This window comes from Balaenoptera physalus, assembly GCF_965194825.1.
Source record: "Balaenoptera physalus genome assembly, chromosome: 3".
NCBI classification, from domain to species: domain Eukaryota; kingdom Metazoa; phylum Chordata; class Mammalia; order Artiodactyla; family Balaenopteridae; genus Balaenoptera; species Balaenoptera physalus.
This window is the reverse complement of record NC_138890.1, coordinates 162,514,771-162,530,947: the sequence shown is the minus strand read 5'-3', so window position 1 is coordinate 162,530,947 and position 16,177 is coordinate 162,514,771. Positions and strand designations below refer to the sequence as shown.

Sequence of the window (16,177 nt, the reverse complement as noted above, 5' to 3'; positions counted from 1 at the left end):
AGCTATATTGTAGGAAATTAGCTCCTAGATTCTGCTTTGTGGAATCACTTTTGGCCAATGTTTAATAGGCTCAGCATTTAAAAAGTGCCTTTTGGCCAAAGAAGGTGGGAAAGTGATGCATACTTTATAATTCCTTTTGGGGGATCGCAATAATCATTAGCATGTTAAGTGAAGTGATACAGGATGATTTGAGGTACAAATGATCTGTTTAACTTTTTTAATGCTGTTTCTTCCATACTGATTTGACTATGAAGCGTGTTCGACCTCATATCATCAAGCTATTATGTATTATTCTATATATTTAATCTGGAATCATGCATGCAAAGACACACCCATACATACACACATTGAAGAATAGGCTTCTGGAGGTCAACTTCTTGGATTTGCACATTGGTACTGGCACTTGCTCTGTGACCTTGAAGAAGATTTCTAACCTCTCAGTGATTCCATTTTCTTGCTTTAAAGTGAGGTTAACAGTAATGTTGTGAATATTAAGTGAATTATTTCATGTTATGTGTTTAGAAAAGTACCTGCTATATAATGAATATACAATAATGTCAGTTTCTAGAATAATTATTATTATATTATTACATTTGTTGATAGCTTGCTTTTAAAAATGTGATATGTACAATTTTCTTTATCTTACTTTCCTCACTCAGTTATCATTTTAAATCAAACGATTTACCTTAAGTCAATGTCTTTTTATTATTCTATGGTGTGAATATGTCATAAATCATTCAGCCATTCTCTTCCTAATCAACTTGTAAAAAAAATTTCCAGTGTTTTATCATTGTGAATAATGCTAAAATAAACATCTGAATATGTATGTTTTTCTGTCTTGTGTTTTTCCCCTTTAAAAAATTAAAAAAAAATTCTTAACTGTGGTGAAATATACATAACATAAAATTTACCATCTCAACCATTTTTAAGTGTAGGTACATTCACATTTTTGTGCAACCAATCTCCAGAACTTTCTTTATCTTGCAAACCTGAAGCTCTGTACCCATTAAACAATAAATCTCCACTACCCCCCTCCCCTGCCCAGCCCCTTGAATCCACCCTTATCCTTTTACTATGAATTTGACTACTCTTGGGTGCCTCATATAAGTGGACTCATACAGTATTTGCCTTTCTGTGACTGGCTTGTTTCACTTACCATAATGTCCTTCAGGGTCATCTATATTGTAACATGTGTCAGAATTTTCTTCCTTTTAAGCCTGAATAATATCCTATCGTATGTATATGCTACATTTTGTTTATCCATTCATTTGTTGAAGGACTTAGGTTGCTTCTACCTTTTGGCTATTGGAGTAATGATGTTATGAACATGGCTGTATAAATATTGCTTCAAGACCCTGTTTTCAATTCTTTTGAGTATAAATCAAGAAGTGGAATTTGGGGGTCATATGATAATTCTGTTTTCAATTTTTTGAGGAACTGCTACACTGTTTTCCATGGCTAAGGCACCATTTTACTGTGTTGATTTTTATTTCTATTGGCTTTCTCTTAACATTTTGAGCCCTGAGTGGATTAATAGCTTTAAGAGATTATTTGTATAGGAATAAGAAAAAAGTGGTAACAGGACCAGTGAAATCTAGAACATATGGAATCATCTAGGAAAGAGTCTAGAAGGACTGGGTTTAGAATTGATGCAGCTACTGTCTAATACATCATAAATAGTTCTTGGTAATCTCTGCTGTGGGTACTAAAAGGCCAATCTTTTGACATTTGTGTGTATAATAATTATATTGTCATAAGTTCATGGGTGTCTGAAGGATCTTTCTATCTGAAACTGTCAGTATCTTTGCTATTGACAGCAGTAGTTTCTTATCAAGATCCAGAGTTTATTTTTGAAACAGATGTCTTATTTTTCTTATTCTTTGTTTTTCTGTGCTCTAGGTTTTAGATATACATATCAGCATATAAATAACATTTGTTAGCTCACATGGTTTACTTATTATATAACATTAAGTCCATTAAATTATGTACTCTAAACAATATTTCTAAATTATGTTATAAAAATAATTTCTATTCAGTAGCTACCAGAAATCAACAATATGGCAGATCTCAGTTTTGAAAAGTCATAATTACTACTTATCAGAATAGATTCAGAACCTATCAATGTATGTACATTTGTTTATCATTGAGACTGTAGGATCAAGAAGTGCTCCCCAAGTCTTAGTGCCCATGCAATCACTTGGAGAACTTGTTAAAATGTCAGTTCTGACTCAGTAGGTATGGGATGGAGCCCAAGATTCCTTATTCTGATTGAGTTCCCAGGTGGTGCTGCTGCCACTGGTCAGCAGACCACACCCTGAAAAGCAAGAGGCTAGAGGACCAACAGAGATCTGATTCTTATGGCACAAAGCAAGTCAACGTTTTTAGCAGCTTTTAATCTAAGAATTACCTTTGTTGGGAATGGATTTTTTCCTAAGGTCAGAAAATTCATTTAACTCTAATTGTTCAGTTAAGTTGATTCTCTTTTGTATCTCTCTTCTCATACCATAATCACTAAATTCTTCTCCTTAACTCCAGTCAACAAATTTCTTTCTTTGAATGTCTAACTTTTTCTGTTTGGTACTATACTGCTTTGTTTCTCTGATCCCCTATATCGATAATATCTTGTTATCAACACTTCAACTTTGAACAGACTTGATACATTCAGCTAATATATATATATATTATGGAGATTTTTTTTCTTTATTGAGAAACTTAAGACTTGGGTACATCAAATAAAACCAATTTCTGGGAGAAAAAAAATCAAAACCCACAATAGAAAAAATGTTAACACTGTCTGGGACATATCAGAACCCAGAAAATATTTAGAATTATGATAAAATATTGTGGTAGTCAGAATTCTTATATGGTAGAAAGTCTCCATTCGTATATGAAGATTATCTACATCTGATGATATGGGAGTGATATTGCAATATTGCACTATTCATCTTATGGAGACACTGCATTTATCAAGATTTTCCAACATGTAATTATTTCAATTAGATTTTAGAATTTAGAATTTAATTCATTTCATCATATAATGTCAGTACTAGTACTCATGAAAAAAATGGAAGAATCATGTTTACCAAAGCATAGAACTGGCTATCAGGAGTCAGACAGAATTTCATGACTTGGGAATTCTCAAAGATCTGGAGGAGTTCAGATGTTGAATCCTGGTTTGGGGACCTTACTGCTTTGCAAGAGGAGATTGGAAATGATGTTGGGTAGTACAGAATGCAATAAAAAGACACGAGACTGCCATTGACCTTAGGGGTAAATGTGAGGCACCAGCAGCAGAGTTGACCACTTTAATAAACAGTGAGTAGAAGTTCAGCTCATTTATAGAAGAAAAGTCAAAGAAAGTATGAGTTGATGCCTACTCAATTCTGAGAGTCTCCTTTGCTATGGGGTTTGATCTTTCTATCAACCCTTCCTACTTTCCTTTTTACCCTGTGACTCTATCTTTCCCCTCTGTTCTTCTTTCTCTTTTTTCTCCTCTTCACCTCTGTAGTCATCATCGTAACATCAATACTCTTCTCGTTATTACAAAGGAAATCACAGTTATGAAGTTAGATGTGAGTCTGATGAAAGTTATTTCTGATTAGTTGATTCTAGTGACATAGATATTTTCCAAATAGATCTTGACCTGAAATGTATTGATTTGGAAATTAACAGTAGTTAAGAAATACCTTTATTAATGTATACTTGTGGACTCAGAACTCAGAAATATAGCTGTAGCAATGGAAGCATTTCACACAGGACAAACACATTATAATGAAAAAAAAAAAAAAAAAAGACCACTAATTTTGAGAACTTATAGCAAGGTGTCTCTAATTCTTAATATGAAAAGATGTAAAAAAAGCTATTTGGTCAGTATGAATATATACTATCACAGTTAATATTTTTACATAGCTATTAGACCTAAAAAATGGTGTTTAGAACCTAAGCATTTCTTACTTCCTAATTATCCTATTTACAGTAGAACATAAAAGTCATTTAAAGATTATATGGACATTAATTCTACACTTTACTTTCAGTAAAACATTTTTTGTTTATTTTTCTCATGTAGATGGATAATAATGAAAACAATTACAGTCAGAACTAGATACACATACACATGCACATGCACATCGTGTTTTAACTCAGAATAATTTAGTTCACTAGGTTTGTTAAAATAGTTTCTACGTATATATAAATTACAGTATACATATTATAAATATTAGATAATATATATTTGTATTGATTTCTAAATATTCAAATATTTCTAGGAGAAGAGTCATGAGTTATTAGAAGACAAATAACTAGAACAAACAGCAATATATTCGTTGTAAACTCTGGAAGTCATAAAAGAGATCATTTTTTTATGAGTTCTACTGAACATACCTGTGAAAAACAAAATACGAGCAGGGCTTAACTTCTGCAAAGTTAGAATTAATCTCTCTAAATTTAACATCGTTCTACCGCAAGAATAAATTCTTATCTAACACATGCTAAGTATGTAAATAAACTCAATGTAAAAGTTTAAAAATTTTCAGCCATTTCTCTTCCAAATCCCTCTAAGGCATTTTCATTTACGTTCAGCTCATGAGTTCTTCCTGATCTCCCATTTTAAACTAGCCCTGTCACTCTCTATCAAATCAGCTTCTTCTACTTCCTGCGTAGCAGTTGTCAGTACTTGAAATGATCTTTTGTATATTTTTACTTGCTCACTATCTATCTAATACAGGGGCAAATCTGAAGCTTACACAATTTTAGTCAACCTTTTAAAGAAAATAACTCAGAATTTTTAGTACAAATTAAATACAAGATCTCTTGGAAAGACCCTGGCAAATAAGATGCCCTGGAGCTTTGCTTTCTTATTTTCTGAGTAAATCCACATTCTGGTCTCACCTATTAGCTTGTAAGATTCCCCAAGAGCAGAGATTTTATGTCTTGGTCGCTGCTGTAGCCCCAATACTTCGTATGCACTTAAAACACAGTTTTTGAATGAATTAAGGTAAGTGCATGCTCTAGTCACTTCCTTCATTGCCTATAATTACTTTTCTCATAACAAAGACAAATTTCTGCTATTATAAATAACAGGGCACAGTGGTCCCGTATAACCTGTATTGTTTTATTTGTGTTCCTGTGTTTGTTTTGCTTTGGTGCTTTGTGGAAAAGCAATTTATTCTAATAAGGACTGCATTTTTCTGTTTAAATTGCGTTCCAGCATGGCGTCTCTCATGATATAATGCCCTCTCACAGGTAAAGTATGACTGTGAAAGATTTAGCAAGATCATTTTTACTTTCCCTTTGAGGATTTTATGGGTATTTGCATTTATTTATTTTTTGCTAAATTTTATTTTCTGAGTTTTTTCCTTAGTGAGCATATATTGATTTTGTAATTTTAAAAAATGAAATGAATTATTTTAAAAAAGAGTAAGCTTAGTTCTCACTGTTTACCTGAACTATCACCATTTTGGAGAACACCTTCACCATGTGAAATTCCTGTTTATATTTCTTATGACTTTATCCTCATTTTTGCCTTCAGAGTGGTGGTGGTTTATTTGACACTACAGGTAGATATCTACTAAGAGTTGAAGTGCTTACTAATGCACAGTTCTCAAGTCTGAATTTTGTAAAGATGAATTATTCTTCTTGTTCTTTGGAGACATCTTGAGATAACATGTGAAACAACATTACTCTTACCTCTTGGAATACTAGTAACTACAGGGATGGGTGGGTGTGGACCCACAGCTGTTCTTATTTCATTTCTTCTCTGAAATATTTTAAAGGCTTACATTTTACCATTTTAGGTATACTTAATTTTAAGTAATTAACTTCAAAGCATCTGGGACAATGTGGTATGATTTTCTGATCAGAAAGTTTCACTGCCTTTCATTTATGCAAGTAAGATATATCAATTCAGGTAGTGTCTGAAGTGGAGAGTTACACAATTGGTATGAATGTGGAGGTGGATTGAAGCCTATGGCTTGGTGACTTCTAGGGATTAATTGTAGCCAATTTTAGGACTTTTTTTCTTGTTAATATCACTCAGAATGTTCCAGGCTAACTAAATTCATACAGCACTGTGAACTCATGCTGATATCAGCCTAAGAAGAGTATAATTAAGAAGCTCATCTACTGTCCCCAAAATAAATAAATGAAAAATCATGTGCTTGACTCTAAGTTAAACAGAAATGACTTTAAGATTACTGATGTGATTTGAATTATCCATAGCAGACTATTTCATTAGTCTTGTCAATCAACAGATTTTCTTTAGACATACTAGATTCAAACAGGGATATATGGAAAGCATAATCAATGAATATTTATTGGGGGGTTATAATGTAATCTGCTCATGAAGACAACAGTTTTCAAACATTAATTGAACAGAATTGGATGCCAGTGAATCAGACTTCATCTACATTCAGTATTCTTGATGGAGCTTCTAGGAATTGTTTTCAAATTAGCAAATTGGAGTTCTATAATCTGGCATGATGGACCTGCATCTTCAGGGAGTATCAGTTGTTCTCATATTGTGGACGGAGGTGCAACAGAGAGGGCTCCACACCAGAGATTAAAATTGCACATATTTGCTTGTTTGTTGGATTTCTCTTTTTTTAATGTGAATGTTTGCTTGGTATCTTACAGCAATTATGGTGTAGAACAGTGGTTCTCAAACCTTAACATGAATAAAAATCATCTGGAGGGTTTTTCTTAAGAGGAATAGACAATTTCCATTTCTAACAAGATTCTTAATACTGATGGTCCAGAAACCACACTTTGAGAAAAACTTGTATAAGGTATTGATGGACTAAAGATCACTGATACATGCAGTTTAAAAGTTATAAATCTATCAGATTCATCATTTTATATTTATCTTGTTCAAAAAGTGAGAAGAGATAAATCCTAAAGGTTTTCTGCTAACAAAATGAAAAGGCTGTTCATATAGTTTCTGATACTGTAGAAATTAATTTGAATATGGTAAAATTTGACCACTAACTAGCAAAATTAAGGGATTTTTAGAATTGAGGATTTAGTTTCCATGCATTCTTCATCCAGTTGCCTTTATGGTAATATCTTGCCTACTATAGACAATATCAAAACTAGGAAATTAACATTAGTCCAATCCAAGGAATTTATTCACATTTCACTAGTTTTACATGCACTCAACTGTGCATATATAAAGCTGTATGCAATTTTATCACACGTATAGATGTGTGTAACCACTACTATAAACAAGACACGGAGCAGTGTCTTGATCTATCACAAAGATCTCTTTACCTCTTTATAGCAACATCCATCATCCTCGTCCATGTCCCTAAACCCTTAAGCATTCATTTTTTGGAATGCGCAGGTACTATTTCTTGCTCTTCAGAGCTCATGCCCTTCTCATACTGACTAAGGTAAAATTTAAAGCTATGAGATTTCGGAGAATCATATGGCCACCAGATGTGTAGTGAGCAGGTTTTAGTGCCACTTAAGGTAAAGTGAAAGCACTGATTTGTATATGATGGATATTTGTTTACATAGCAGAATAGGGTGGTGGTTATTTACTGCTAAATGTAGGGGATACATTTCTATATTTTTCCACTGCTACGAAAAGAGTTAATTCTAGTTTTGAAAGCTCTGGCCAGCGCTTTAAAGTAGAATTTCTAGGAAGGTTTTTGCCTTCAACTCTCCTACACTCATCCAAAATATTCCAGATAAAATGTACCAGAAACTCCATAAGTCTTACGTGTCAGGTGGTTTTGATTAGAGGAAAAATGCCTGCCAGCTGTGTCTACACTATTACTAGTGCCAATGGACTGTCACCATTAGTCTGGCACTAAGGTGAGAAGTGAGATTTTGGTGTCTCAGTCTCAAATAAAATTAGATCTTAACAGTAAGAGTTTAAGCAGTTGGGACCAATGTCTTTGCATAGTGAGGGGTATGCCCAGGGTGAGAGGACTGGATCTTAACAGCAGTATCTGGCAGCACAGGACCTTGGTTTGGGCTCTTTCAGAAGGAGCAGCTATGTCTTCTGATAAGCTTTTGTATAAATCCAGTCATTGATCATGACACTGACACGTTGTGAACTGACTCTTTGGCATACTGCTCTAAGGCTTTGCAATGTTGTCTCCCTGATATTTGTGACCATAATAGAAAGCAAGGGACTGCATTACTATTTTCTTTAATTTTTTACAATCTCCCCAAATCTATTAATACTATAGTGGCTTAATATTAACCCAAATGGACTAAACTAGGTAGGCAGTACAGAACATCTTCACCCATTTTCTGGTCATTTTCTGGGGCTTGATGGTTTTCTTAAGTACAAAATCAGTTAAGTGCCTGAAACTCCTCTGCATATAGATTTTCCTTGTTTCTTACTTCCATCTTGCTCAGTGGTTCACAACATTTAGTGTGCCAAAAACTGAGGGCACAGGATTGTAGACACCAAACCTTGTATTGTGCTTTATTGACAGTTTAAGAAATATTCAATGGTAATTTTTTTTTTACCATATAGGATTTTTATCTTGCTATTTAGGAGCCAAATTCCTGCCTAAGATGAGATTCTGCTTACATAGTTTCACACATTATTTCTTGTGACTGTCACAACAATCCCATGAAACAGGAAAGGCAGACATCTTCATTTTGAGAAGGGGTAAATATGGCTGAGAACTTACATGGAAATAAGCTTTTGAAATGCTATGTATTAATCATTGTACTTTTCTTTTCTGCATGTCCTTGTATGTGATTCTTCCTCTGACCAAGGAAACTTCCACTTTGCTTGGAGTTGAATTCTGATTGTTGTACCAGCAATGCAAGAAGAAGAATCAGTCAATATCTGTAAAAGCTTGATTTTGTTGAGAGCAGAAATGCTCACGAGAATCAAAAAAAAAAAGATCCTTGAAGGAGGCAAGATATAGAGTTTATGTCATAACACTGGATTGGAAAGGGAATAGAAAATATCTTAAGAGTCCGATTTGCTAGGAGACTAGGTCAGAACATCCTGGTTTCCCAGGAGTAGGAAAAGGCATTTGATGGGATTTATCCTTGCAAGAGGCCGTTGGCGGTGTGAACCACACCTGGCGGCTCCACTGAGAGAGTCAAGTCAGAACTGAGGAAATGCTGAGTTCCATCCAAAGTGGCCTACATGGATGCTCCTCTTTTCAATGGCCAAGACACTTGGTAGCTCTAATTGTCACCTGTAAAAGGACAATATAATATGGAATGAAAGGAAATCCCCTAATCTTAGTACTTAGGTGGAACTGAATGGTGGTGAGAGCCATCTCTTTTTCATATAGTTTGCCAAGGATGGAGGAAACAGTTAAACTGAGCAGGGATTTGCCTTTTTCCTCTACAGCTCCTTCTCTGCCAGCTCTACCACATCAGCTCTACCTATTTGCTGAATATCATCCAAACAATAGAGGTATGTGAACGGCTATGTGAGATAGGGAATACAAAGCAGGACTCAGTGGGAGCAAGAGAAGACATTTATGCTAATGTTTCAAAGACTCAGACTGGCTTAAAAGTGTCACTATCTTCCTTAACATAGTGGCCAAAAATGCACAGGTTGCTCTTAGCTCTGAAAATGCAAATTATCTCAGTCTTTATGCAGAGATTTTAAAACATGGAATCATTTTTATTCTTTTTGATGTAATCCATGCAGCTTGCATCTGCCCAAACAAGTAATGTTTTAGGCCATTAACATTTATCTCTTGCCTACAAATCTGTCCATTCTTTAAGGAACATTTATTGATTGTTTGCCAAGACTAAGTGCTGAGAATACAAAGATAAATAAGATATGGTTAGATAAGGATTTAAAGAGGATATTATATTCAAGTAGCATATAAAAGGTAAATTGCATATGTATTGCAGCAAGCATTAAAGTAGAGGTATGGACAAAGTATTGTACTACAGTCATAGGAGGATGGAGTAACTGCTTCTGCTTGCTATTTGGTTTGGTGCTTGAAAGATGAGTGAAAGACTGAAAGGTAGAGAAAGGGGAGATAATAGAAGAGAATGTTCCAGTAAAGAGAATGAGGACATGTAGACCTATAGCATAGTGTGTGTGGGGTGGAGTGATAGGAAATCCACCTCCAGAGGAAAGATGGGGGTAGATGGTGAAGGGCAATTTGGCCAAGCTATAAGTGGGCTATAAGAGGTGATAATGAACTTGGATGACCCTCATTATTTCATCCATGCTGACCTCTCTAACTTCACCATGTGCCACAGGTTCCCTCAAACTTTTTCAGACCCATGAGCCTTCTTACGTTGGAGCCCTCGTATATGCTGCATTTCTGTCTGAAAAGTATTTTTCACCTGATTGTCCTTTCTTGCCTTTGTCCACACGTATCATGTTTGGAAATCTGGTGCTTTTCATTTCTCAAGTTCAGTTTAATTCAGAAAGATCTTCTTTGCCCCTCTGACCAATCTAAAAAGCGTGGGCTTCCACTTGTTATTCTCATTTTAATTTTTCTCATAATATTTATCACAATTTAGACGTATATAAACGATTTATAATGTACATAATCTATAATTATTTTTGTTACCTTGGTTTTTACTTTCATCTTAATTCCCCACCAAATCCCTAGAATAATTTTCCTTCTCTTCAATTTGTTTCAAAATACAATTACTTCATTCAGATCCTAGTGCCCAGAGGAAAAATCAGGTTGGAGTATGAAATTTAGTATTATGTCTATAAAGATAAAATTTTAAATCCAGGGGAAGGGAAGAAATCACCTAGGAAGAAAATATAAGGGGCAAGAGAACTCGTGACATAGATTGAGGATCATGTAGACTCTGGTGGAAGATGGGTGAGGTCCAGCTTGGATATCACTGGCTAAGACATTAAGTTGTCATAGGGACACCTGATTTGATTTCTTTTTTTTTAAAATTTCATTTTATTATTTTTTTTTACACAGCAGGTTCTTATTAGTTATCCATTTTATACATATTAGCATATACATGTCAATCCCAATCTCCCAGTTCATCCCACCACCAGGCCCGCCCCCCACCCCTGCTTTTCCCCCTTAGTGTCCATAGGTTGTTCTCTACAACTGTGTCTTTATTTCTGCCCTGCAAACCGGTTCATCTGTACCACTTTTCTAGATGTCATATATATGGTTTAATATACAATATTTGTTTTTCTCTTTCTGACTTACTTCACTCTGTATGACAGTCTCTAGGTCCATCCACATCTCTACAAATGAGCCTATTTCATTCCTTTCTATGGCTGAGTAATATTCCATTGTATATACGTACCACTTCTCTTTATCCATTTGTCTGTCGATGGGCATTTAGGTTGCTTCCATGACCTGCCTATTGTAAATAGAGCAGCAATGAATATTGGGGTGCATGTGTCTTTTTGAATTATGGCGTTCTCTGGGTATATGCCCAGTAGTGGGATTGCTGGGTCATATGGTATTTCTATTTTTAGTTTTTTAATGAACCTCCGTACTGTTCTCCATAGTGACTGTATCAATTTACATTCCTACCAACAGTGCAAGAGGGTTCCCTTTTCTCCACACCCTCTCCAGCAATTATTGTTTGTAGATTTTCTGATGATGCCCATTCTAACTGGTGTGAGGTGATACCTCATTGTAGCTTTGATTTGCATTTCTCCAGTGATTAATGATGTTGAGCATTCTTTCATGTGTTTGTTGGCAATCTGTATATCTTCTTTGGAGAAATGTCTATTTAGGTCTTCTGCCAATTTTTGGATTGGGTTGTTTGTTTTTTTGATATTGAGCTGCATGAGCTGCTTGTAAATTTTGGAGATTAATCCTTTGTCAGTTGCTTCATTTACAAATATTTTCTCCCATTCTGAGGGTTGTCTTTTAGTCTTGTTTATGGTTTCCTTTGCTGTGCAAAAGCTTTTAAGTTTCATTAGGTCCCATTTGTTTATTTGTGTTTTTATTTCCATTTCTCTACGAGGTGGGTCGAAAAGGATCTTGCTGTGATTTATGTCATAGAGTGTTCTGCCTATGTTTTCCTAGAAGAGTTGGATAGTTTCTAGCCTTACATTTAGGTCTTTAATCCATTTTGAGTTTATTTTTGTGTATGGTGTTAGGGAGTGTTCTAATTTCATTCTTTTACATGTAGCTGTCCAGCTTTCCCAGCACCACTTATTGAAGAAGCTGTCTTTTCTCCACTGTATATTCTTGCCTCCTTAATCAAAGATAAGGTGAACATATGTGTGTGGGTTTATCTCTGGGCTTTCTATCCTGTTCCATTGTTCTATATTTCTGTGTTTGTGCCAGTACCATACTGTCTTGATTACTGTTGCTTTGTAGTATAGTCTGAAGTCAGGAAGCCTGATTCTTCCACATCTGTTTTTCTTTCTCAAGATTGCTTTGGCTATTCAGGGTCTTTTGTGTTTCCATACAAATTGTGAAATTTTTTGTTCTAGTTCTGTGAAAAATGTCATTGGTAGTTTGATAGGGATTGCATTGAATCTGTAGATTGCTTTGGGTAGTATAGGCATTTTCACAATGTTGATTCTTCCAATCCAAGATCATGGTATATCTCTCCATCTATTTGTATCACCTTTAATTTCTTTCATCAGTGTCTTATAGTTTTCTGCATACAGGTCTTTTGTCTCCTTAGGTAGGTTTATTCCTAGATATTTTATTCTTATTGTTGCAATGGTAAATGGGAGTGTTTTCCTAATTTCACTTTCAGATTTTTCATCATTAGTGTATAGGAATGCAAGAGATTTCTGTGCATTAATTTTGTATCCTGCTACTTTACCAAATTCATTGATTAGTTCTAGTAGTTTTCTGGTAGCATCTTTGCGATTCTCTATGTACAGTATCATGTCATCTGCAAACAGTGACAGCTTTACTTCTTATTTTCCGATTGGGATTCCTTTTATTTCTTTTTCTTCTCTGATTGCTGTGGCTAAAACGTCCAAAACTATGTTGAATAATAGTGGTGAGAGTGGGCAACCTTGTCTTGTTCCTGATCTTAGTGGAAATGGTTTCAGTTTTTCACCATTGAGGACGATGTTGGCTGTGGGTTTGTCATACATGGCTTTTATTATGTTGAGGAAAGTTCCCTCTATGCCTACTCTCTGGGGGGGTTTTATCATATATGGGTGTTGAATTTTGTGAAATGCTTTCTCTGTATCTATTGAGATGATCATATGGTTTTTCTCCTTCAGTTTGTTAATATGATGTATCACATTAATTGATTTGCGTATATTGAAGAATCCTTGCATTCCTGGGATAACCCCACTTAATCATGGTGTATGATCCTTTTAATGTGTTGTTGGATTCTGTTTGCTAGGATTTTGTTGAGGATTTTTGCATCTATATTCATCAGTGATATTGGCCTGTAGTTTTCTTTCTTTGTGACATCTTTGTCTGGTTTTGGTATCAGGGTGATGGTGGCCTTGCAGAATGAGTTTGGGAGTGGTCCTCCTCTGCTATATTTTGGAAGAGTTTGAGAAGGATAGGTGTTAGCTCTTCTCTAAAAGTTTGATAGAATTCACCTGTGAAGACATCTGGTCCTGGGCTTTTGTTTGTTGGAAGATTTTAAATCACAGTTTCAATTTCAGTGCTTGTGATTGGTCTGTTCATATTTTCTATTTCTTCCTGGTTCAGTCTTGGAAGGTTGTGCATTTCTAAGAATTTGTCCATTTCTTCCAGGTTGTCCATTTTATTGGCATAGAGTTGCTTGTAGTAATCGCTCATGATGCTTTGTATTTCTGCAGTGTCAGTTGTTATTTCTCCTTTTTCATTTCTAATTCTATTGATTTGTGTCTTCTCCCTTTTTTTCTTGATGAGTCTGGCTAATGGTTTATCAATTTTGTTTGTCTTCTCAAAGAACCAGCTTTTAGTTTTATTGGTCTTTGCTATCATTTCCTTAATTTCTTTTTCATTTATTTCTGATTTGATCTTTATGATTTCTTTCCTTCTGCTAACTTTGGGGTTTTTTTGTTCTTCTTTCTCTAATTGCTTTAGGTGTAAGGTTAGGTTGTTTCTTTGAGATGTTTCTTGTTTCTTAAAGTAGGATTGTATTGCTATAAACTTCCCTCTTAGAACTGCTTTTACTGCATCCCATAGATTTTGGGTCATTGTGTTTTCATTATCATTTGTTTCTAGGTTTTTTTTTGATTTCCTCTTTGATTTCTTCAGTGATCTCTTGGTTATTAAGTAGTGTATTTTTTAGCCTCCATCTGTTTGTATTTTTTACAGATTTTTTCCTGTAAGTGATATCTAGTCTCATAGCACTGTGGTCGGAAAAGATACTTGATACGATTTCAATTTTCTTAAATTTACCAAGGCTTGATTTGTGACCCAAGATATGATCTATCCTGGAGAATGTTACATGAGCACTTGAGAAGAAAGTGTAATCTGATGTTTTTGGATGGACTGTCCAATAAATATCAATTAAGTCCATCTTGTTTAATGTATCATTTAAAGCTTGTGTTTCCTTATTTATTTTCATTTTGGATGATCTGTTCATTGGTGAAAGTGGGGTGTTAAAGTCCCCTACTATGATTGTGTTACTGTTGATTTTCCCTTTTATGGCTTTTAGTATTTGCTTTATGTACTGAGGTGCTCCTATGTTGGGTGCATAAATATTTACAATTGTTATATCTTCTTCTTGGATTGACACCTTGATCATTATGTAGTGTCCTTCTTTGTCTCTTGTAATAGTCTTTGTTTTAAAGTCTATTTTGTCTGATATGAGTGTTGCTACCCCAGCTTTCTTTTGATTTCCATTTGCATGGAATATCTTTTTCCATCCCCTCACTTTCAGTCTGTATGTGTCCCTAGGTCTGAGGTGTGTCTCTTGTAGACAGCAAATATACGGGTCTTGTTTTTGTATCCATTCAGCGAGCCTGTTTGTTTTGGTGGGAGCATTTAATCCATTTACATTTAAGGTAATTATCAATGTGTATGTTCCTATTACCATTTTCTTCATTGTTTTGCATTTGTTATTGTAGGTCTTTTCCTTCTCTTGTGTTTCCTGACTAGAGAAGTTCCTTTAGCATTTGTTGTAAAGCTGGTTTGGTGGTGCTGAATTCTCTTAGCTTTTGCTTGTCTGTAAAGGTTTTAATTTCTCCATCAAATCCGAATGAGATCCTTGCTGGGTAGAGTAATCTTGGTTGTAGGTTTTTCTCCTTCATCACTTTAAATATGTCCTGCCACTCCCTTCTGGCTTGCAGAGTTTCTGCTGAAAGATCAGCTGTTAACTTTATGGAGATTCCCTTGTGTGTTATTTGTTGTTTTTCCCTTGCTGCTTTTAATATTTTTTCTTTGTATTTAATTTTTGATAGTTTGATTTATATGTGTCTTGGCATGTTCCTCCTTGGATTTATCCTGTATGGGACTCTCTGTGCTTCCTGGACTTGATTAATTATTTCCTTTCCCATATTAGGGAAGTTTTCAACTATAATCTCCTCAAATATTTTCTCATTCCCTTTCTTTTTCTCTTCTTCTTCTGGGACCCCTATAATTCGAATGTTGTTGCATTTAATGTTGTCCCAGAGGTCTCTGAGACAGTCCTCAATTCTTTTCATTCTTTTTTCTTTATTCTGTTCTGTAGCAGTGAATTCCACCATTCTGTCTTCCAGGTCACTTCTCCGTTCTTCTGCCTCAGTTATTCTGCTATTGATTCCTTCTAGAGAATTTTTAATTTCATATACTGTGTTGTTCATCACTGTTTGTTTGTTCTTTAGTTCTTCTAGGTCCCTGTTAAACGTTTCTTGTATTTTCTCCATTCTATTTCCAAGGTTTTGGATCATCTTTACTATCATTATTCTGAATTCTTTTTCAGGTAGACTGCCTATTTTCTCTTCATTTGTTAAGTCTGGTGGGTTTTTGCCTTGCTCCTTCATGTGCTGTGTGTTCCTCTGTCTTCTCATTTTGCTTAACTTACTGTGTTTGGGGTCTCCTTTTCACAGACTGCAGGTTCATAGTTCCGGTTGTTTTTGTTGTCTGTCCCCAGTTGGTTCAGTGGGTTGTGTAGACTTCGTGGTGAAGGGGATTAGTGTCTGTGTTCTGGTGGATGAGGCTGGATTCTGTCTTTCTTGTAGGCAGGTCTACGTCTGGTGGTGTGTTTTGGGGTGTCTGTGGCTTCATTATGGGTTTAGGCAGCCTCTGTGCTAATGGATGGGGTTGTGTTCCTGTCTCGCTAGTTGATTGGCATAGGGTGTCCAGCACTGTAGCTTGCTGGTCATTGAGTGGAGCTGGGTCTTGGCATT

The 16,177-nt window shown here is 35.3% G+C and overlaps 1 long non-coding RNA gene across 1 annotated transcript in view; it reads right to left on the bottom strand.

The window, feature by feature from the left end:
- Positions 1 to 16,177, bottom strand: part of LOC309656924 — a 1,002,835-nt gene that overhangs the window by 215,427 nt on the left and 771,231 nt on the right. The gene's annotated exons all lie outside the window — the stretch shown is intronic.